At 63.3% G+C, this 21635-nt stretch overlaps 1 protein-coding gene across 5 annotated transcripts in view; it reads right to left on the bottom strand.

Annotated features, from left to right (window-relative positions):
* Positions 1–21635, bottom strand: part of PLCB2 (phospholipase C beta 2) — a 154598-nt gene that overhangs the window by 46625 nt on the left and 86338 nt on the right. The window lies entirely within an intron of this gene.

Genomic DNA, 21635 nt, shown 5'->3' on the forward strand with positions numbered 1-21635 from the left:
TGAGAGCAGTGACACTGTGAGCTGGGGGTCTGAGAGCAGTGACACTGTGTGACCCGGGGACCTGAGAGCAGTGACACTGTGTGACCCGGGGGCCTGAGAGCAGTGACACTGTGTGACCCGGGGGCCTGAGAGCAGTGACACTGTGTGACCCGGGGACCTGAGAGCAGTGACACTGTGTGACCCGGGGACCTGAGAGCAGTGACACTGTGTGACCCGGGGACCTGAGAGCAGTGACACTGTGTGACCCGGGGGCCTGAGAGCAGTGACACTGTGTGACCCGGGGACCTGAGAGCAGTGACACTGTGTGACCCGGGGACCTGAGAGCAGTGACACTGTGTGACCCGGGGGTCTGAGAGCAGTGACACTGTGTGACCCGGGGACCTGAGAGCAGTGACACTGTGTGATCCGGGGGTCTGAGAGCAGTGACACTGTGTGACCCGGGGGCCTGAGAGCAGTGACACTGTGTGACCCGGGGACCTGAGAGCAGTGACACTGTGTGACCCGGGGACCTGAGAGCAGTGACACTGTGTGACCCGGGGGCCTGAGAGCAGTGACACTGTGTGACCCGGGGGTCTGAGAGCAGTGACACTGTGTGACCCGGGGGCCTGAGAGCAGTGACACTGTGTGACCCGGGGACCTGAGAGCAGTGACACTGTGTGACCCGGGGACCTGAGAGCAGTGACACTGTGTGACCCGGGGACCTGAGAGCAGTGACACTGTGTGACCCGGGGACCTGAGAGCAGTGACAGTGTGTGACCCGGGGGCGTGAGAGCAGTGACACTGTGTGACCCGGGGGCCTGAGAGCAGTGACACTGTGTGACCCGGGGGCCTGAGAGCAGTGACACTGTGTGACCCGGGGACCTGAGAGCAGTGACACTGTGTGACCCGGGGACCTGAGAGCAGTGACAGTGTGTGACCCGGGGGCGTGAGAGCAGTGACACTGTGTGACCCGGGGGCCTGAGAGCAGTGACACTGTGTGACCCGGGGGTCTGAGAGCAGTGACACTGTGAGCTGGGGGTCTGAGAGCAGTGACACTGTGTGACCCGGGGACCTGAGAGCAGTGACACTGTGTGACCCGGGGGCCTGAGAGCAGTGACACTGTGTGACCCGGGGACCTGAGAGCAGTGACACTGTGTGACCCGGGGGTCTGAGAGCAGTGACACTGTGTGACCCGGGGGCCTGAGAGCAGTGACACTGTGTGACCCGGGGGTCTGAGAGCAGTGACACTGTGTGACCCGGGGACCTGAGAGCAGTGACACTGTGTGACCCGGGGACCTGAGAGCAGTGACACTGTGTGACCCGGGGACCTGAGAGCAGTGACACTGTGTGACCCGGGGACCTGAGAGCAGTGACACTGTGTGACCCGGGGGCCTGAGAGCAGTGACACTGTGTGACCCGGGGGTCTGAGAGCAGTGACACTGTGTGACCCGGGGGCCTGAGAGCAGTGACACTGTGTGACCCGGGGGTCTGAGAGCAGTGACACTGTGTGACCCGGGGGTCTGAGAGCAGTGACACTGTGTGACCCGGGGGCCTGAGAGCAGTGACACTGTGTGACCCGGGGACCTGAGAGCAGTGACACTGTGTGACCCGGGGACCTGAGAGCAGTGACACTGTGTGACCCGGGGGCCTGAGAGCAGTGACACTGTGTGACCCGGGGGTCTGAGAGCAGTGACACTGTGTGACCCGGGGGCCTGAGAGCAGTGACACTGTGTGACCCGGGGACCTGAGAGCAGTGACACTGTGTGACCCGGGGACCTGAGAGCAGTGACACTGTGTGACCCGGGGACCTGAGAGCAGTGACACTGTGTGACCCGGGGACCTGAGAGCAGTGACAGTGTGTGACCCGGGGGCGTGAGAGCAGTGACACTGTGTGACCCGGGGGCCTGAGAGCAGTGACACTGTGTGACCCGGGGGCCTGAGAGCAGTGACACTGTGTGACCCGGGGACCTGAGAGCAGTGACACTGTGTGACCCGGGGACCTGAGAGCAGTGACAGTGTGTGACCCGGGGGCGTGAGAGCAGTGACACTGTGTGACCCGGGGGCCTGAGAGCAGTGACACTGTGTGACCCGGGGGTCTGAGAGCAGTGACACTGTGAGCTGGGGGTCTGAGAGCAGTGACACTGTGTGACCCGGGGACCTGAGAGCAGTGACACTGTGTGACCCGGGGGCCTGAGAGCAGTGACACTGTGTGACCCGGGGACCTGAGAGCAGTGACACTGTGTGACCCGGGGGTCTGAGAGCAGTGACACTGTGTGACCCGGGGGCCTGAGAGCAGTGACACTGTGTGACCCGGGGGTCTGAGAGCAGTGACACTGTGTGACCCGGGGGTCTGAGAGCAGTGACACTGTGTGACCCGGGGACCTGAGAGCAGTGACACTGTGTGACCCGGGGGCCTGAGAGCAGTGACACTGTGTGACCCGGGACCTGAGAGCAGTGACACTGTGAGACCCGGGGGCCTGAGAGCAGTGACACTGTGTGACCCGGGGGCCTGAGAGCAGTGACACTGTGTGACCCGGGGACCTGAGAGCAGTGACACTGTGTGACCCGGGGACCTGAGAGCAGTGACACTGTGTGACCCGGGGGTCTGAGAGCAGTGACACTGTGTGACCCGGGGGCCTGAGAGCAGTGACACTGTGTGACCCGGGGGCCTGAGAGCAGTGACACTGTGTGACCCGGGGGCCTGAGAGCAGTGACACTGTGTGACCCGGGGACCTGAGAGCAGTGACAGTGTGTGACCCGGGGGCCTGAGAGCAGTGACACTGTGTGACCCGGGGACCTGAGAGCAGTGACAGTGTGTGACCCGGGGGTCTGAGAGCAGTGACACTGTGACCCGGGGGTCTGAGAGCAGTGACACTGTGTGACCCGGGGGCCTGAGAGCAGTGATACTGTGTGACCCGGGGGCCTGAGAGCAGTGACACTGTGTGACCCGGGGGTCTGAGAGCAGTGACACTGTGTGACCCGGGAGCCTGAGAGCAGTGACACTGTGTGACCCGGGGGCCTGAGAGCAGTGACACTGTGTGACCCGGGGACCTGAGAGCAGTGACACTGTGTGACCCGGGGGTCTGAGAGCAGTGACACTGTGTACCCGGGGGCCTGAGAGCAGTGACACTGTGTGACCCGGGGACCTGAGAGCAGTGACACTGTGTGACCCGGGAGCCTGAGAGCAGTGACACTGTGTGACCCGGGGGCCTGAGAGCAGTGACACTGTGTGACCCAAGGACCTGAGAGCAGTGACACTGTGTGACCCGGGGACCTGAGAGCAGTGACACTGTGTGACCCGGGGGTCTGAGAGCAGTGACACTGTGTGACCCGGGGACCTGAGAGCAGTGACACTGTGTGATCCGGGGGTCTGAGAGCAGTGACACTGTGTGACCCGGGGGCCTGAGAGCAGTGACACTGTGTGACCCGGGGACCTGAGAGCAGTGACACTGTGTGACCCGGGGACCTGAGAGCAGTGACACTGTGTGACCCGGGGACCTGAGAGCAGTGACAGTGTGTGACCCGGGGGCGTGAGAGCAGTGACACTGTGTGACCCGGGGGCCTGAGAGCAGTGACACTGTGTGACCCGGGGGTCTGAGAGCAGTGACACTGTGAGCTGGGGGTCTGAGAGCAGTGACACTGTGTGACCCGGGGACCTGAGAGCAGTGACACTGTGTGACCCGGGGGCCTGAGAGCAGTGACACTGTGTGACCCTGGGACCTGAGAGCAGTGACACTGTGTGACCCGGGGGTCTGAGAGCAGTGACACTGTGTGACCCGGGGGCCTGAGAGCAGTGACACTGTGTGAGCCGGGGGTCTGAGAGCAGTGACACTGTGTGACCCGGGGGCCTGAGAGCAGTGACACTGTGTGACCCGGGGACCTGAGAGCAGTGACACTGTGTGAGCCGGGGGTCTGAGAGCAGTGACACTGTGTGACCCGGGGGTCTGAGAGCAGTGACACTGTGTGACCCGGGGGCCTGAGAGCAGTGACACTGTGTGACCCGGGGACCTGAGAGCAGTGACACTGTGTGACCCGGGAACCTGAGAGCAGTGACACTGTGTGACCCGGGGGCCTGAGAGCAGTGACACTGTGTGACCCGGGGACCTGAGAGCAGTGACACTGTGTGACCCGGGGACCTGAGAGCAGTGACAGTGTGTGACCCGGGGGCGTGAGAGCAGTGACACTGTGTGACCCGGGGCCTGAGAGCAGTGACACTGTGTGACCCGGGGGCCTGAGAGCAGTGACACTGTGTGACCCGGGGACCTGAGAGCAGTGACACTGTGTGACCCGGGGACCTGAGAGCAGTGACAGTGTGTGACCCGGGGGCGTGAGAGCAGTGACACTGTGTGACCCGGGGGCCTGAGAGCAGTGACACTGTGTGACCCGGGGGTCTGAGAGCAGTGACACTGTGAGCTGGGGGTCTGAGAGCAGTGACACTGTGTGACCCGGGGACCTGAGAGCAGTGACACTGTGTGACCCGGGGGCCTGAGAGCAGTGACACTGTGTGACCCGGGGACCTGAGAGCAGTGACACTGTGTGACCCGGGGGTCTGAGAGCAGTGACACTGTGTGACCCGGGGGCCTGAGAGCAGTGACACTGTGTGACCCGGGGGTCTGAGAGCAGTGACACTGTGTGACCCGGGGGTCTGAGAGCAGTGACACTGTGTGACCCGGGGACCTGAGAGCAGTGACACTGTGTGACCCGGGGACCTGAGAGCAGTGACACTGTGTGACCCGGGGACCTGAGAGCAGTGACACTGTGTGACCCGGGGGCCTGAGAGCAGTGACACTGTGTGACCCGGGGGTCTGAGAGCAGTGACACTGTGTGACCCGGGGGCCTGAGAGCAGTGACACTGTGTGACCCGGGGGTCTGAGAGCAGTGACACTGTGTGACCCGGGGGTCTGAGAGCAGTGACACTGTGTGACCCGGGGGCCTGAGAGCAGTGACACTGTGTGACCCGGGGACCTGAGAGCAGTGACACTGTGTGACCCGGGGACCTGAGAGCAGTGACACTGTGTGACCCGGGGGCCTGAGAGCAGTGACACTGTGTGACCCGGGGGTCTGAGAGCAGTGACACTGTGTGACCCGGGGGCCTGAGAGCAGTGACACTGTGTGACCCGGGGACCTGAGAGCAGTGACACTGTGTGACCCGGGGACCTGAGAGCAGTGACACTGTGTGACCCGGGGACCTGAGAGCAGTGACACTGTGTGACCCGGGGACCTGAGAGCAGTGACAGTGTGTGACCCGGGGGCGTGAGAGCAGTGACACTGTGTGACCCGGGGGCCTGAGAGCAGTGACACTGTGTGACCCGGGGGCCTGAGAGCAGTGACACTGTGTGACCCGGGGACCTGAGAGCAGTGACACTGTGTGACCCGGGGACCTGAGAGCAGTGACAGTGTGTGACCCGGGGGCGTGAGAGCAGTGACACTGTGTGACCCGGGGGCCTGAGAGCAGTGACACTGTGTGACCCGGGGGTCTGAGAGCAGTGACACTGTGAGCTGGGGGTCTGAGAGCAGTGACACTGTGTGACCCGGGGACCTGAGAGCAGTGACACTGTGTGACCCGGGGGCCTGAGAGCAGTGACACTGTGTGACCCGGGGACCTGAGAGCAGTGACACTGTGTGACCCGGGGGTCTGAGAGCAGTGACACTGTGTGACCCGGGGGCCTGAGAGCAGTGACACTGTGTGACCCGGGGGTCTGAGAGCAGTGACACTGTGTGACCCGGGGGTCTGAGAGCAGTGACACTGTGTGACCCGGGGACCTGAGAGCAGTGACACTGTGTGACCCGGGGGCCTGAGAGCAGTGACACTGTGTGACCCGGGACCTGAGAGCAGTGACACTGTGAGACCCGGGGGCCTGAGAGCAGTGACACTGTGTGACCCGGGGGCCTGAGAGCAGTGACACTGTGTGACCCGGGGACCTGAGAGCAGTGACACTGTGTGACCCGGGGACCTGAGAGCAGTGACACTGTGTGACCCGGGGGTCTGAGAGCAGTGACACTGTGTGACCCGGGGGCCTGAGAGCAGTGACACTGTGTGACCCGGGGGCCTGAGAGCAGTGACACTGTGTGACCCGGGGGCCTGAGAGCAGTGACACTGTGTGACCCGGGGACCTGAGAGCAGTGACAGTGTGTGACCCGGGGGCCTGAGAGCAGTGACACTGTGTGACCCGGGGACCTGAGAGCAGTGACAGTGTGTGACCCGGGGGTCTGAGAGCAGTGACACTGTGACCCGGGGGTCTGAGAGCAGTGACACTGTGTGACCCGGGGGCCTGAGAGCAGTGATACTGTGTGACCCGGGGGCCTGAGAGCAGTGACACTGTGTGACCCGGGGGTCTGAGAGCAGTGACACTGTGTGACCCGGGAGCCTGAGAGCAGTGACACTGTGTGACCCGGGGGCCTGAGAGCAGTGACACTGTGTGACCCGGGGACCTGAGAGCAGTGACACTGTGTGACCCGGGGGTCTGAGAGCAGTGACACTGTGTACCCGGGGGCCTGAGAGCAGTGACACTGTGTGACCCGGGGACCTGAGAGCAGTGACACTGTGTGACCCGGGAGCCTGAGAGCAGTGACACTGTGTGACCCGGGGGCCTGAGAGCAGTGACACTGTGTGACCCAAGGACCTGAGAGCAGTGACACTGTGTGACCCGGGGACCTGAGAGCAGTGACACTGTGTGACCCGGGGGTCTGAGAGCAGTGACACTGTGTGACCCGGGGACCTGAGAGCAGTGACACTGTGTGATCCGGGGGTCTGAGAGCAGTGACACTGTGTGACCCGGGGGCCTGAGAGCAGTGACACTGTGTGACCCGGGGACCTGAGAGCAGTGACACTGTGTGACCCGGGGACCTGAGAGCAGTGACACTGTGTGACCCGGGGACCTGAGAGCAGTGACAGTGTGTGACCCGGGGGCGTGAGAGCAGTGACACTGTGTGACCCGGGGGCCTGAGAGCAGTGACACTGTGTGACCCGGGGGTCTGAGAGCAGTGACACTGTGAGCTGGGGGTCTGAGAGCAGTGACACTGTGTGACCCGGGGACCTGAGAGCAGTGACACTGTGTGACCCGGGGGCCTGAGAGCAGTGACACTGTGTGACCCGGGGACCTGAGAGCAGTGACACTGTGTGACCCGGGGGTCTGAGAGCAGTGACACTGTGTGACCCGGGGGCCTGAGAGCAGTGACACTGTGTGAGCCGGGGGTCTGAGAGCAGTGACACTGTGTGACCCGGGGGCCTGAGAGCAGTGACACTGTGTGACCCGGGGACCTGAGAGCAGTGACACTGTGTGAGCCGGGGGTCTGAGAGCAGTGACACTGTGTGACCCGGGGGTCTGAGAGCAGTGACACTGTGTGACCCGGGGGCCTGAGAGCAGTGACACTGTGTGACTCGGGGACCTGAGAGCAGTGACACTGTGTGACCCGGGAACCTGAGAGCAGTGACACTGTGTGACCCGGGGGCCTGAGAGCAGTGACACTGTGTGACCCGGGGGTCTGAGAGCAGTGACACTGTGTGACCCGGGGACCTGAGAGCAGTGACACTGTGTGACCCGGGGGTCTGAGAGCAGTGACACTGTGTGACCCGGGGACCTGAGAGCAGTGACACTGTGTGACCCGGGGGCCTGAGAGCAGTGACACTGTGTGACCCGGGGACCTGAGAGCAGTGACACTGTGTGACCCGGGGGCCTGAGAGCAGTGACACTGTGTGACCCGGGGACCTGAGAGCAGTGACACTGTGTGACCCGGGGACCTGAGAGCAGTGACACTGTGTGACCCGGGGGTCTGAGAGCAGTGACACTGTGTGACCCGGGGGCCTGAGAGCAGTGACACTGTGTGACCCGGGGGCCTGAGAGCAGTGACACTGTGTGACCCGGGGGCCTGAGAGCAGTGACACTGTGACCCGGGGGTCTGAGAGCAGTGACACTGTGTGACCCGGGGGCCTGAGAGCAGTGACACTGTGTGACCCGGGGACCTGAGAGCAGTGACACTGTGTGACCCGGGGACCTGAGAGCAGTGACACTGTGTGACCCGGGGGTCTGAGAGCAGTGACACTGTGTGACCCGGGGACCTGAGAGCAGTGACAGTGTGTGACCCGGGGGCGTGAGAGCAGTGACACTGTGTGACCCGGGGGTCTGAGAGCAGTGACACTGTGTGACCCGGGGACCTGAGAGCAGTGACACTGTGTGACCCGGGGACCTGAGAGCAGTGACAGTGTGTGACCCGGGGGCGTGAGAGCAGTGACACTGTGTGACCCGGGGGCGTGAGAGCAGTGACACTGTGTGACCCGGGGGTCTGAGAGCAGTGACACTGTGTGACCCGGGGACCTGAGAGCAGTGACACTGTGTGACCCGGGGACCTGAGAGCAGTGACACTGTGTGACCCGGGGACCTGAGAGCAGTGACACTGTGTGACCCGGGAACCTGAGAGCAGTGACACTGTGTGACCCGGGGGCCTGAGAGCAGTGACACTGTGTGACCCGGGGGCCTGAGAGCAGTGACACTGTGTGACCCGGGGGCCTGAGAGCAGTGACACTGTGTGACCCGGGGGTCTGAGAGCAGTGACAGTGTGTGACCCGGGGGCCTGAGAGCAGTGACACTGTGTGACCCGGGGGCCTGAGAGTAGTGACACTGTGTGACCCGGGGGCCTGAGAGCAGTGACACTGTGTGACCCGGGGGCCTGAGAGCAGTGACACTGTGTGACCCGGGGGTCTGAGAGCAGTGACACTGTGTGACCCGGGGACCTGAGAGCAGTAACACTGTGTGACCCGGGGGTCTGAGAGCAGTGACACTGTGTGACCCGGGGACCTGAGAGCAGTGACACTGTGTGACCCGGGGACCTGAGAGCAGTGACACTGTGTGACCCGGGGACCTGAGAGCAGTGACACTGTGTGACCCGGGGGCCTGAGAGCAGTGACACTGTGTGACCCGGGGACCTGAGAGCAGTGACACTGTGTGACCCGGGGGTCTGAGAGCAGTGACACTGTGTGACCCGGGGGCCTGAGAGCAGTGACACTGTGTGACCCGGGGGCCTGAGAGCAGTGACACTGTGTGACCCGGGGGCCTGAGAGCAGTGACACTGTGTGACCCGGGGACCTGAGAGCAGTGACACTGTGTGACCCGGGGGTCTGAGAGCAGTGACACTGTGTGACCCGGGGGCCTGAGAGCAGTGACACTGTGTGACAAGGGGGTCTGAGAGCAGTGACACTGTGTGACCCGGGGGTCTGAGAGCAGTGATACTGTGTGACCCGGGGACCTGAGAGCAGTGACACTGTGTGAGCCGGGGGTCTGAGAGCAGTGACACTGTGTGACCCGGGGGCCTGAGAGCAGTGACACTGTGTGACCCGGGGGCCTGAGAGCAGTGACACTGTGTGACCCGGGGACCTGAGAGCAGTGACACTGTGTGAGCCGGGGACCTGAGAGCAGTGACACTGTGTGACCCGGGGACCTGAGAGCAGTGACACTGTGTGACCCGGGGACCTGAGAGCAGTGACACTGTGTGACCCGGGGACCTGAGAGCAGTGACAGTGTGTGACCCGGGGGCGTGAGAGCAGTGACACTGTGTGACCCGGGGGCCTGAGAGCAGTGACACTGTGTGACCCGGGGGTCTGAGAGCAGTGACACTGTGAGCTGGGGGTCTGAGAGCAGTGACACTGTGTGACCCGGGGACCTGAGAGCAGTGACACTGTGTGACCCGGGAACCTGAGAGCAGTGACACTGTGTGACCCGGGGGTCTGAGAGCAGTGACACTGTGTGACCCGGGGACCTGAGAGCAGTGACACTGTGTGACCCGGGGACCTGAGAGCAGTGACACTGTGTGACCCGGGGACCTGAGAGCAGTGACACTGTGTGACCCGGGGGTCTGAGAGCAGTGACACTGTGTGACCCGGGGGCCTGAGAGCAGTGACACTGTGTGACCCGGGGACCTGAGAGCAGTGACAGTGTGTGACCCGGGGGTCTGAGAGCAGTGACACTGTGTGACCCGGGGGCCTGAGAGCAGTGACAGTGTGTGACTCGGGGGTCTGAGAGCAGTGACACTGTGTGACCCGGGGGCCTGAGAGCAGTGACACTGTGTGACCCGGGGACCTGAGAGCAGTGACACTGTGTGACCCGGGGGCCTGAGAGCAGTGACACTGTGTGACCCGGGAACCTGAGAGCAGTGACACTGTGTGACCCGGGGGCCTGAGAGCAGTGACACTGTGTGACCCGGGGACCTGAGAGCAGTGACACTGTGTGACCCGGGGGCCTGAGAGCAGTGACACTGTGTGACCCGGGGACCTGAGAGCAGTGACACTGTGTGACCCGGGGGTCTGAGAGCAGTGACACTGTGTGACCCGGGGGCCTGAGAGCAGTGATACTGTGTGACCCGGGGGTCTGAGAGCAGTGACACTGTGTGACCCGGGGGCCTGAGAGCAGTGACACTGTGTGACCCGGGGGCCTGAGAGCAGTGATACTGTGTGACCCGGGGGCCTGAGAGCAGTGACACTGTGTGACCCGGGGGCCTGAGAGCAGTGACACTGTGAGCTGGGGGTCTGAGAGCAGTGACACTGTGTGACCCGGGGACCTGAGAGCAGTGATACTGTGTGACCCGGGGGCCTGAGAGCAGTGACACTGTGTGACCCGGGGGTCTGAGAGCAGTGACACTGTGTGACCCGGGGGCCTGAGAGCAGTGACACTGTGTGACCCGGGGACCTGAGAGCAGTGACACTGTGTGACCCGGGGGTCTGAGAGCAGTGACACTGTGTGACCCGGGGGCCTGAGAGCAGTGACACTGTGTGACCCGGGGACCTGAGAGCAGTGACACTGTGTGACCCGGGGGCCTGAGAGCAGTGACAGTGTGTGACCCGGGGGTCTGAGAGCAGTGACACTGTGTGACCCGGGGGTCTGAGAGCAGTGACACTGTGTGACCCGGGGACCTGAGAGCAGTGACACTGTGTGACCCGGGGACCTGAGAGCAGTGACAGTGTGTGACCCGGGGGCGTGAGAGCAGTGACACTGTGTGACCCGGGGGCGTGAGAGCAGTGACACTGTGTGACCCGGGGGTCTGAGAGCAGTGACACTGTGTGACCCGGGGACATGAGAACAGTGACACTGTGTGACCCGGGGGCCTGAGAGCAGTGACACTGTGTGACCCGGGGGTCTGAGAGCAGTGACACTGTGTGACCCGGGGACCTGAGAGCAGTGACACTGTGTGACCCGGGAACCTGAGAGCAGTGACACTGTGTGACCCGGGGACCTGAGAGCAGTGACACTGTGTGACCCGGGGACCTGAGAGCAGTGACACTGTGTGACCCGGGGACCTGAGAGCAGTGACACTGTGTGACCCGGGGACCTGAGAGCAGTGACACTGTGTGACCCGGGGACCTGAGAGCAGTGACACTGTGTGACCCGGGGGCCTGAGAGCAGTGACACTGTGTGACCCGGGGACCTGAGAGCAGTGACACTGTGTGACCCGGGGGCCTGAGAGCAGTGACAGTGTGTGACCCGGGGGTCTGAGAGCAGTGACACTGTGTGACCCGGGGGTCTGAGAGCAGTGACACTGTGAGCTGGGGGTCTGAGAGCAGTGACACTGTGTGACCCGGGGACCTGAGAGCAGTGACACTGTGTGACCCGGGGACCTGAGAGCAGTGACACTGTGTGACCCGGGGGTCTGAGAGCAGTGACAGTGTGTGACCCGGGGGCCTGAGAGCAGTGACACTGTGTGACCCGGGGACCTGCGAGCAGTGACACTGTGTGACCCGGGTACCTGAGAGCAGTGACAGTGTGTGACCCGGGGGCCTGAGAGCAGTGACACTGTGTGACCCGGGGACCTGAGAGCAGTGACACTGTGTGACCCGGGGGTCTGAGAGCAGTGACACTGTGTGACCGGGGGGCCTGAGAGCAGTGACACTGTGTGACCCGGGGACCTGAGAGCAGTGACACTGTGTGAGCCGGGGACCTGAGAGCAGTGACACTGTGTGAGCCGGGGACCTGAGAGCAGTGACACTGTGTGACCCGGGGGCCTGAGAGCAGTGACACTGTGTGACCCGGGGGCCTGAGAGCAGTGACACTGTGTGACCCGGGGACCTGAGAGCAGTGACACTGTGTGACCCGGGGACCTGAGAGCAGTGACACTGTGTGACCCGGGGACCTGAGAGCAGTGACACTGTGTGACCCGGGGGCCTGAGAGCAGTGACACTGTGTGACCCGGGGGCCTGAGAGCAGTGACACTGTGTGACCCGGGGGCCTGAGAGCAGTGACACTGTGTGACCCGGGGACCTGAGAGCAGTGACACTGTGTGACCCGGGGGCCTGAGAGCAGTGACACTGTGTGACCCGGGGACCTGAGAGCAGTGACACTGTGTGACCCGGGGGCCTGAGAGCAGTGACACTGTGTGACCCGGGGACCTGAGAGCAGTGACACTGTGTGACCCGGGGACCTGAGAGCAGTGACACTGTGTGAGCCGGGGGTCTGAGAGCAGTGACACTGTGTGACCCGGGGGCCTGAGAGCAGTGACACTGTGTGACCCGGGGACCTGAGAGCAGTGACACTGTGTGAGCCGGGGACCTGAGAGCAGTGACACTGTGTGACCCGGGGACCTGAGAGCAGTGACACTGTGTGACCCGGGGGTCTGAGAGCAGTGACACTGTGTGACCCGGGGGCCTGAGAGCAGTGACACTGTGTGACCCGGGGACCTGAGAGCAGTGACACTGTGTGACCCGGGGACCTGAGAGCAGTGACACTGTGTGACCCGGGGACCTGAGAGCAGTGACACTGTGTGACCCGGGGACCTGAGAGCAGTGACAGTGTGTGACCCGGGGGCGTGAGAGCAGTGACACTGTGTGACCCGGGGGCCTGAGAGCAGTGACACTGTGTGACCCGGGGGTCTGAGAGCAGTGACACTGTGAGCTGGGGGTCTGAGAGCAGTGACACTGTGTGACCCGGGGACCTGAGAGCAGTGACACTGTGTGACCCGGGGACCTGAGAGCAGTGACACTGTGTGACCCGGGGGTCTGAGAGAAGTGACACTGTGTGACCCGGGGGTCTGAGAGCAGTGACACTGTGTGACCCGGGGGCCTGAGAGCAGTGACACTGTGTGACCCGGGGACCTGAGAGCAGTGACACTGTGTGACCCGGGGGTCTGAGAGCAGTGACACTGTGTGACCCGGGGGCCTGAGAGCAGTGACACTGTGTGACCCGGGAACCTGAGAGCAGTGACACTGTGTGACCCGGGGGCCTGAGAGCAGTGACACTGTGTGACCCGGGGGTCTGAGAGCAGTGACACTGTGTGACCCGGGGGTCTGAGAGCAGTGATACTGTGTGACCCGGGGACCTGAGAGCAGTGACACTGTGTGAGCCGGGGGTCTGAGAGCAGTGACACTGTGTGACCCGGGGGCCTGAGAGCAGTGACACTGTGTGACCCGGGGACCTGAGAGCAGTGACACTGTGTGAGCCGGGGACCTGAGAGCAGTGACACTGTGTGACCCGGGGACCTGAGAGCAGTGACACTGTGTGACCCGGGGACCTGAGAGCAGTGACACTGTGTGACCCGGGGACCTGAGAGCAGTGACAGTGTGTGACCCGGGGGCGTGAGAGCAGTGACACTGTGTGACCCGGGGGCCTGAGAGCAGTGACACTGTGTGACCCGGGGGTCTGAGAGCAGTGACACTGTGAGCTGGGGGTCTGAGAGCAGTGACACTGTGTGACCCGGGGACCTGAGAGCAGTGACACTGTGTGACCCGGGAACCTGAGAGCAGTGACACTGTGTGACCCGGGGGTCTGAGAGCAGTGACACTGTGTGACCCGGGGACCTGAGAGCAGTGACACTGTGTGACCCGGGGACCTGAGAGCAGTGACACTGTGTGACCCGGGGGCCTGAGAGCAGTGACACTGTGTGACCCGGGGACCTGAGAGCAGTGACACTGTGTGACCCGGGGGCCTGAGAGCAGTGACACTGTGTGACCCGGGGACCTGAGAGCAGTGACACTGTGTGACCCGGGGGTCTGAGAGCAGTGACACTGTGTGACCCGGGGGCCTGAGAGCAGTGACACTGTGTGACCCGGGGACCTGAGAGCAGTGACAGTGTGTGACCCGGGGGTCTGAGAGCAGTGACACTGTGTGACCCGGGGGCCTGAGAGCAGTGACAGTGTGTGACTCGGGGGTTTGAGAGCAGTGACACTGTGTGACCCGGGGGCCTGAGAGCAGTGACACTGTGTGACCCGGGGACCTGAGAGCAGTGACACTGTGTGACCCGGGGGCCTGAGAGCAGTGACACTGTGTGACCCGGGAACCTGAGAGCAGTGACACTGTGTGACCCGGGGGCCTGAGAGCAGTGACACTGTGTGACCCGGGGACCTGAGAGCAGTGACACTGTGTGACCCGGGGGCCTGAGAGCAGTGACACTGTGTGACCCGGGGACCTGAGAGCAGTGACAGTGTGTGACCCGGGGGTCTGAGAGCAGTGACACTGTGTGACCCGGGGGCCTGAGAGCAGTGACACTGTGTGACCCGGGGACCTGAGAGCAGTGATACTGTGTGACCCGGGGGCCTGAGAGCAGTGACACTGTGTGACCCGGGGGTCTGAGAGCAGTGACACTGTGTGACCCGGGGGCCTGAGAGCAGTGACACTGTGTGACCCGGGGACCTGAGAGCAGTGACACTGTGTGACCCGGGGGTCTGAGAGCAGTGACACTGTGTGACCCGGGGGCCTGAGAGCAGTGACACTGTGTGACCCGGGGACCTGAGAGCAGTGACACTGTGTGACCCGGGGGCCTGAGAGCAGTGACAGTGTGTGACCCGGGGGTCTGAGAGCAGTGACACTGTGTGACCCGGGGGTCTGAGAGCAGTGACACTGTGTGACCCGGGGACCTGAGAGCAGTGACACTGTGTGACCCGGGGACCTGAGAGCAGTGACAGTGTGTGACCCGGGGGCGTGAGAGCAGTGACACTGTGTGACCCGGGGGCGTGAGAGCAGTGACACTGTGTGACCCGGGGGTCTGAGAGCAGGGACACTGTGTGACCCGGGGACCTGAGAACAGTGACACTGTGTGACCCGGGGGTCTGAGAGCAGTGACACTGTGTGACCCGGGGGTCTGAGAGCAGTGACACTGTGTGACCCGGGGACCTGAGAGCAGTGACACTGTGTGACCCGGGAACCTGAGAGCAGTGACACTGTGTGACCCGGGGACCTGAGAGCAGTGACACTGTGTGACCCGGGGACCTGAGAGCAGTGACACTGTGTGACCCGGGGACCTGAGAGCAGTGACACTGTGTGACCCGGGGACCTGAGAGCAGTGACACTGTGTGACCCGGGGACCTGAGAGCAGTGACACTGTGTGACCCGGGGGCCTGAGAGCAGTGACACTGTGTGACCCGGGGGCCTGAGAGCAGTGACACTGTGTGAGCCGGGGGCCTGAGAGCAGTGACACTGTGTGACCCGGGGGCCTGAGAGCAGTGACACTGTGTGACCCGGGGACCTGAGAGCAGTGACACTGTGTGACCCGGGGGCCTGAGAGCAGTGACACTGTGTGACCCGGGGGTCTGAGAGCAGTGACAGTGTGTGACCCGGGGGCCTGAGAGCAGTGACACTGTGTGACCCGGGGGCCTAGACACAATGACACTGTGTGACCCGGGGACCTGAGAGCAGTGACACTGTGTGACCCGGGGACCTGAGAGCAGTGACAGTGTGTGACCCGGGGGCCTGAGAGCAGTGACACTGTGTGACCCGGGGACCTGAGAGCAGTGACACTGTGTGACCCGGGGGTCTGAGAGCAGTGACAGTGTGTGACCCGGGGGCCTGAGAGCAGTGACACTGTGTGACCCGTGGGCCTAGACACAATGACACTGTGTGACCCGGGGACCTGCGAGCAGTGACACTGTGTGACCCGGGGACCTGAGAGCAGTGACAGTGTGTGACCCGGGGGCCTGAGAGCAGTGACACTGTGTGACCCGGGGACCTGAGAGCAGTGACACTGTGTGACCCGGGGGTCTGAGAGCAGTGACACTGTGTGACCCGGGGGCCTGAGAGCAGTGACACTGTGTGACCCGGGGACCTGAGAGCAGTGACACTGTGTGACCCGGGGACCTGAGAGCAGTGACACTGTGTGACCCGGGGACCTGAGAGCAGTGACACTGTGTGACCCGGGGGCCTGAGAGCAGTGACACTGTGTGACCCGGGGGCCTGAGAGCAGTGACACTGTGTGACCCGGGGACCTGAGAGCAGTGACACTGTGTGACCCGGGGACCTGAGAGCAGTGACACTGTGTGACCCGGGGACCTGAGAGCAGTGACACTGTGTGACCCGGGGGGCCTGAGAGCAGTGACACTGTGTGACCCGGGGGCCTGAGAGCAGTGACACTGTGTGACCCGGGGGCCTGAGAGCAGTGACACTGTGTGACCCGGGGACCTGAGAGCAGTGACACTGTGTGACCCGGGGGTCTGAGAGAAGTGACACTGTGTGACCCGGGGGCCTGAGAGCAGTGACACTGTGTGACCCGGGGACTTGAGAGCAGTGACACTGTGTGACCCGGGGGCCTGAGAGCAGTGACACTGTGTGACCCGGGGACCTGAGAGCAGTGACACTGTGTGACCCGGGGACCTGAGAGCAGTGACACTGTGTGAGCCGGGGGTCTGAGAGCAGTGACACTGTGTGACCCGGGGGCCTGAGAGCAGTGACACTGTGTGACCCGGGGACCTGAGAGCAGTGACACTGTGTGAGCCGGGGACCTGAGAGCAGTGACACTGTGTGACCCGGGGACCTGAGAGCAGTGACACTGTGTGACCCGGGGGTCTGAGAGCAGTGACACTGTGTGACCCGGGGGCCTGAGAGCAGTGACACTGTGTGACCCGGGGACCTGAGAGCAGTGACACTGTGTGACCCGGGGACCTGAGAGCAGTGACACTGTGTGACCCGGGGGTCTGAGAGCAGTGACACTGTGTGACCCGGGGGCCTGAGAGCAGTGACACTGTGTGACCCGGGGACCTGAGAGCAGTGACACTGTGTGACCCGGGGACCTGAGAGCAGTGACACTGTGTGACCCGGGGACCTGAGAGCAGTGACACTGTGTGACCCGGGGACCTGAGAGCAGTGACAGTGTGTGACCCGGGGGCGTGAGAGCAGTGACACTGTGTGACCCGGGGGCCTGAGAGCAGTGACACTGTGTGACCCGGGGGTCTGAGAGCAGTGACACTGTGAGCTGGGGGTCTGAGAGCAGTGACACTGTGTGACCCGGGGACCTGAGAGCAGTGACACTGTGTGACCCGGGGACCTGAGAGCAGTGACACTGTGTGACCCGGGGGTCTGAGAGAAGTGACACTGTGTGACCCGGGGGTCTGAGAGCAGTGACACTGTGTGACCCGGGGGCCTGAGAGCAGTGACACTGTGTGACCCGGGGACCTGAGAGCAGTGACACTGTGTGACCCGGGGGTCTGAGAGCAGTGACACTGTGTGACCCGGGGGCCTGAGAGCAGTGACACTGTGTGACCCGGGAACCTGAGAGCAGTGACACTGTGTGACCCGGGGGCCTGAGAGCAGTGACACTGTGTGACCCGGGGGTCTGAGAGCAGTGACACTGTGTGACCCGGGGGCCTGAGAGCAGTGACACTGTGTGACCCGGGGACCTGAGAGCAGTGACACTGTGTGAGCCGGGGACCTGAGAGCAGTGACACTGTGTGACCCGGGGACCTGAGAGCAGTGACACTGTGTGACCCGGGGACCTGAGAGCAGTGACACTGTGTGACCCGGGGACCTGAGAGCAGTGACAGTGTGTGACCCGGGGGCGTGAGAGCAGTGACACTGTGTGACCCGGGGGCCTGAGAGCAGTGACACTGTGTGACCCGGGGGTCTGAGAGCAGTGACACTGTGAGCTGGGGGTCTGAGAGCAGTGACACTGTGTGACCCGGGGACCTGAGAGCAGTGACACTGTGTGACCCGGGAACCTGAGAGCAGTGACACTGTGTGACCCGGGGGTCTGAGAGCAGTGACACTGTGTGACCCGGGGACCTGAGAGCAGTGACACTGTGTGACCCGGGGACCTGAGAGCAGTGACACTGTGTGACCCGGGGGCCTGAGAGCAGTGACACTGTGTGACCCGGGGACCTGAGAGCAGTGACACTGTGTGACCCGGGGGCCTGAGAGCAGTGACACTGTGTGACCCGGGGACCTGAGAGCAGTGACACTGTGTGACCCGGGGGTCTGAGAGCAGTGACACTGTGTGACCCGGGGGCCTGAGAGCAGTGACACTGTGTGACCCGGGGACCTGAGAGCAGTGACAGTGTGTGACCCGGGGGTCTGAGAGCAGTGACACTGTGTGACCCGGGGGCCTGAGAGCAGTGACAGTGTGTGACTCGGGGGTTTGAGAGCAGTGACACTGTGTGACCCGGGGGCCTGAGAGCAGTGACACTGTGTGACCCGGGGACCTGAGAGCAGTGACACTGTGTGACCCGGGGGCCTGAGAGCAGTGACACTGTGTGACCCGGGAACCTGAGAGCAGTGACACTGTGTGACCCGGGGGCCTGAGAGCAGTGACACTGTGTGACCCGGGGACCTGAGAGCAGTGACACTGTGTGACCCGGGGGCCTGAGAGCAGTGACACTGTGTGACCCGGGGACCTGAGAGCAGTGACAGTGTGTGACCCGGGGGTCTGAGAGCAGTGACACTGTGTGACCCGGGGGCCTGAGAGCAGTGACACTGTGTGACCCGGGGACCTGAGAGCAGTGATACTGTGTGACCCGGGGGCCTGAGAGCAGTGACACTGTGTGACCCGGGGGTCTGAGAGCAGTGACACTGTGTGACCCGGGGGCCTGAGAGCAGTGACACTGTGTGACCCGGGGACCTGAGAGCAGTGACACTGTGTGACCCGGGGGTCTGAGAGCAGTGACACTGTGTGACCCGGGGGCCTGAGAGCAGTGACACTGTGTGACCCGGGGACCTGAGAGCAGTGACACTGTGTGACCCGGGGGCCTGAGAGCAGTGACAGTGTGTGACCCGGGGGTCTGAGAGCAGTGACACTGTGTGACCCGGGGGTCTGAGAGCAGTGACACTGTGTGACCCGGGGACCTGAGAGCAGTGACACTGTGTGACCCGGGGACCTGAGAGCAGTGACAGTGTGTGACCCGGGGGCGTGAGAGCAGTGACACTGTGTGACCCGGGGGCGTGAGAGCAGTGACACTGTGTGACCCGGGGGTCTGAGAGCAGGGACACTGTGTGACCCGGGGACCTGAGAACAGTGACACTGTGTGACCCGGGGGTCTGAGAGCAGTGACACTGTGTGACCCGGGGGTCTGAGAGCAGTGACACTGTGTGACCCGGGGACCTGAGAGCAGTGACACTGTGTGACCCGGGAACCTGAGAGCAGTGACACTGTGTGACCCGGGGACCTGAGAGCAGTGACACTGTGTGACCCGGGGACCTGAGAGCAGTGACACTGTGTGACCCGGGGACCTGAGAGCAGTGACACTGTGTGACCCGGGGACCTGAGAGCAGTGACACTGTGTGACCCGGGGACCTGAGAGCAGTGACACTGTGTGACCCGGGGGCCTGAGAGCAGTGACACTGTGTGACCCGGGGGCCTGAGAGCAGTGACACTGTGTGAGCCGGGGGCCTGAGAGCAGTGACACTGTGTGACCCGGGGGCCTGAGAGCAGTGACACTGTGTGACCCGGGGACCTGAGAGCAGTGACACTGTGTGACCCGGGGGCCTGAGAGCAGTGACACTGTGTGACCCGGGGGTCTGAGAGCAGTGACAGTGTGTGACCCGGGGGCCTGAGAGCAGTGACACTGTGTGACCCGGGGGCCTAGACACAATGACACTGTGTGACCCGGGGACCTGAGAGCAGTGACACTGTGTGACCCGGGGACCTGAGAGCAGTGACAGTGTGTGACCCGGGGGCCTGAGAGCAGTGACACTGTGTGACCCGGGGACCTGAGAGCAGTGACACTGTGTGACCCGGGGGTCTGAGAGCAGTGACAGTGTGTGACCCGGGGGCCTGAGAGCAGTGACACTGTGTGACCCGTGGGCCTAGACACAATGACACTGTGTGACCCGGGGACCTGCGAGCAGTGACACTGTGTGACCCGGGGACCTGAGAGCAGTGACAGTGTGTGACCCGGGGGCCTGAGAGCAGTGACACTGTGTGACCCGGGGACCTGAGAGCAGTGACACTGTGTGACCCGGGGGTCTGAGAGCAGTGACACTGTGTGACCCGGGGGCCTGAGAGCAGTGACACTGTGTGACCCGGGGACCTGAGAGCAGTGACACTGTGTGACCCGGGGACCTGAGAGCAGTGACACTGTGTGACCCGGGGACCTGAGAGCAGTGACACTGTGTGACCCGGGGGCCTGAGAGCAGTGACACTGTGTGACCCGGGGGCCTGAGAGCAGTGACACTGTGTGACCCGGGGACCTGAGAGCAGTGACACTGTGTGACCCGGGGACCTGAGAGCAGTGACACTGTGTGACCCGGGGACCTGAGAGCAGTGACACTGTGTGACCCGGGGGGCCTGAGAGCAGTGACACTGTGTGACCCGGGGGCCTGAGAGCAGTGACACTGTGTGACCCGGGGGCCTGAGAGCAGTGACACTGTGTGACCCGGGGACCTGAGAGCAGTGACACTGTGTGACCCGGGGGTCTGAGAGAAGTGACACTGTGTGACCCGGGGGCCTGAGAGCAGTGACACTGTGTGACCCGGGGACTTGAGAGCAGTGACACTGTGTGACCCGGGGGCCTGAGAGCAGTGACACTGTGTGACCCGGGGACCTGAGAGCAGTGACACTGTGTGACCCGGGGACCTGAGAGCAGTGACACTGTGTGAGCCGGGGGTCTGAGAGCAGTGACACTGTGTGACCCGGGGGCCTGAGAGCAGTGACACTGTGTGACCCGGGGACCTGAGAGCAGTGACACTGTGTGAGCCGGGGACCTGAGAGCAGTGACACTGTGTGACCCGGGGACCTGAGAGCAGTGACACTGTGTGACCCGGGGGTCTGAGAGCAGTGACACTGTGTGACCCGGGGGCCTGAGAGCAGTGACACTGTGTGACCCGGGGACCTGAGAGCAGTGACACTGTGTGACCCGGGGACCTGAGAGCAGTGACACTGTTTGACCCGGGGACCTGAGAGCAGTGACACTGTGTGACCCGGGGACCTGAGAGCAGTGACAGTGTGTGACCCGGGGGCGTGAGAGCAGTGACACTGTGTGACCCGGGGGCCTGAGAGCAGTGACACTGTGTGACCCGGGGGTCTGAGAGCAGTGACACTGTGTGACCCGGGGGTCTGAGAGCAGTGACACTGTGTGACCCGGGGGCCTGAGAGCAGTGACACTGTGTGACCCGGGGACCTGAGAGCAGTGACACTGTGTGACCCGGGGACCTGAGAGCAGTGACACTGTGTGACCCGGGGGCCTGAGAGCAGTGACACTGTGTGACCCGGGGGCCTGAGAGCAGTGACACTGTGTGAGCCGGGGGTCTGAGAGCAGTGACACTGTGTGACCCGGGGGCCTGAGAGCAGTGACACTGTGTGACCCGGGGGTCTGAGAGCAGTGACAGTGTGTGACCCGGGGGCCTGAGAGCAGTGACACTGTGTGACCCGGGGGCCTAGACACAATGACACTGTGTGACCCGGGGACCTGAGAGCAGTGACACTGTGTGACCCGGGGACCTGAGAGCAGTGACAGTGTGTGACCCGGGGGCCTGAGAGCA

This window comes from Ascaphus truei, chromosome 9, assembly GCF_040206685.1.
Source record: "Ascaphus truei isolate aAscTru1 chromosome 9, aAscTru1.hap1, whole genome shotgun sequence".
Classification (NCBI taxonomy): Eukaryota; Metazoa; Chordata; class Amphibia; order Anura; family Ascaphidae; genus Ascaphus; species Ascaphus truei.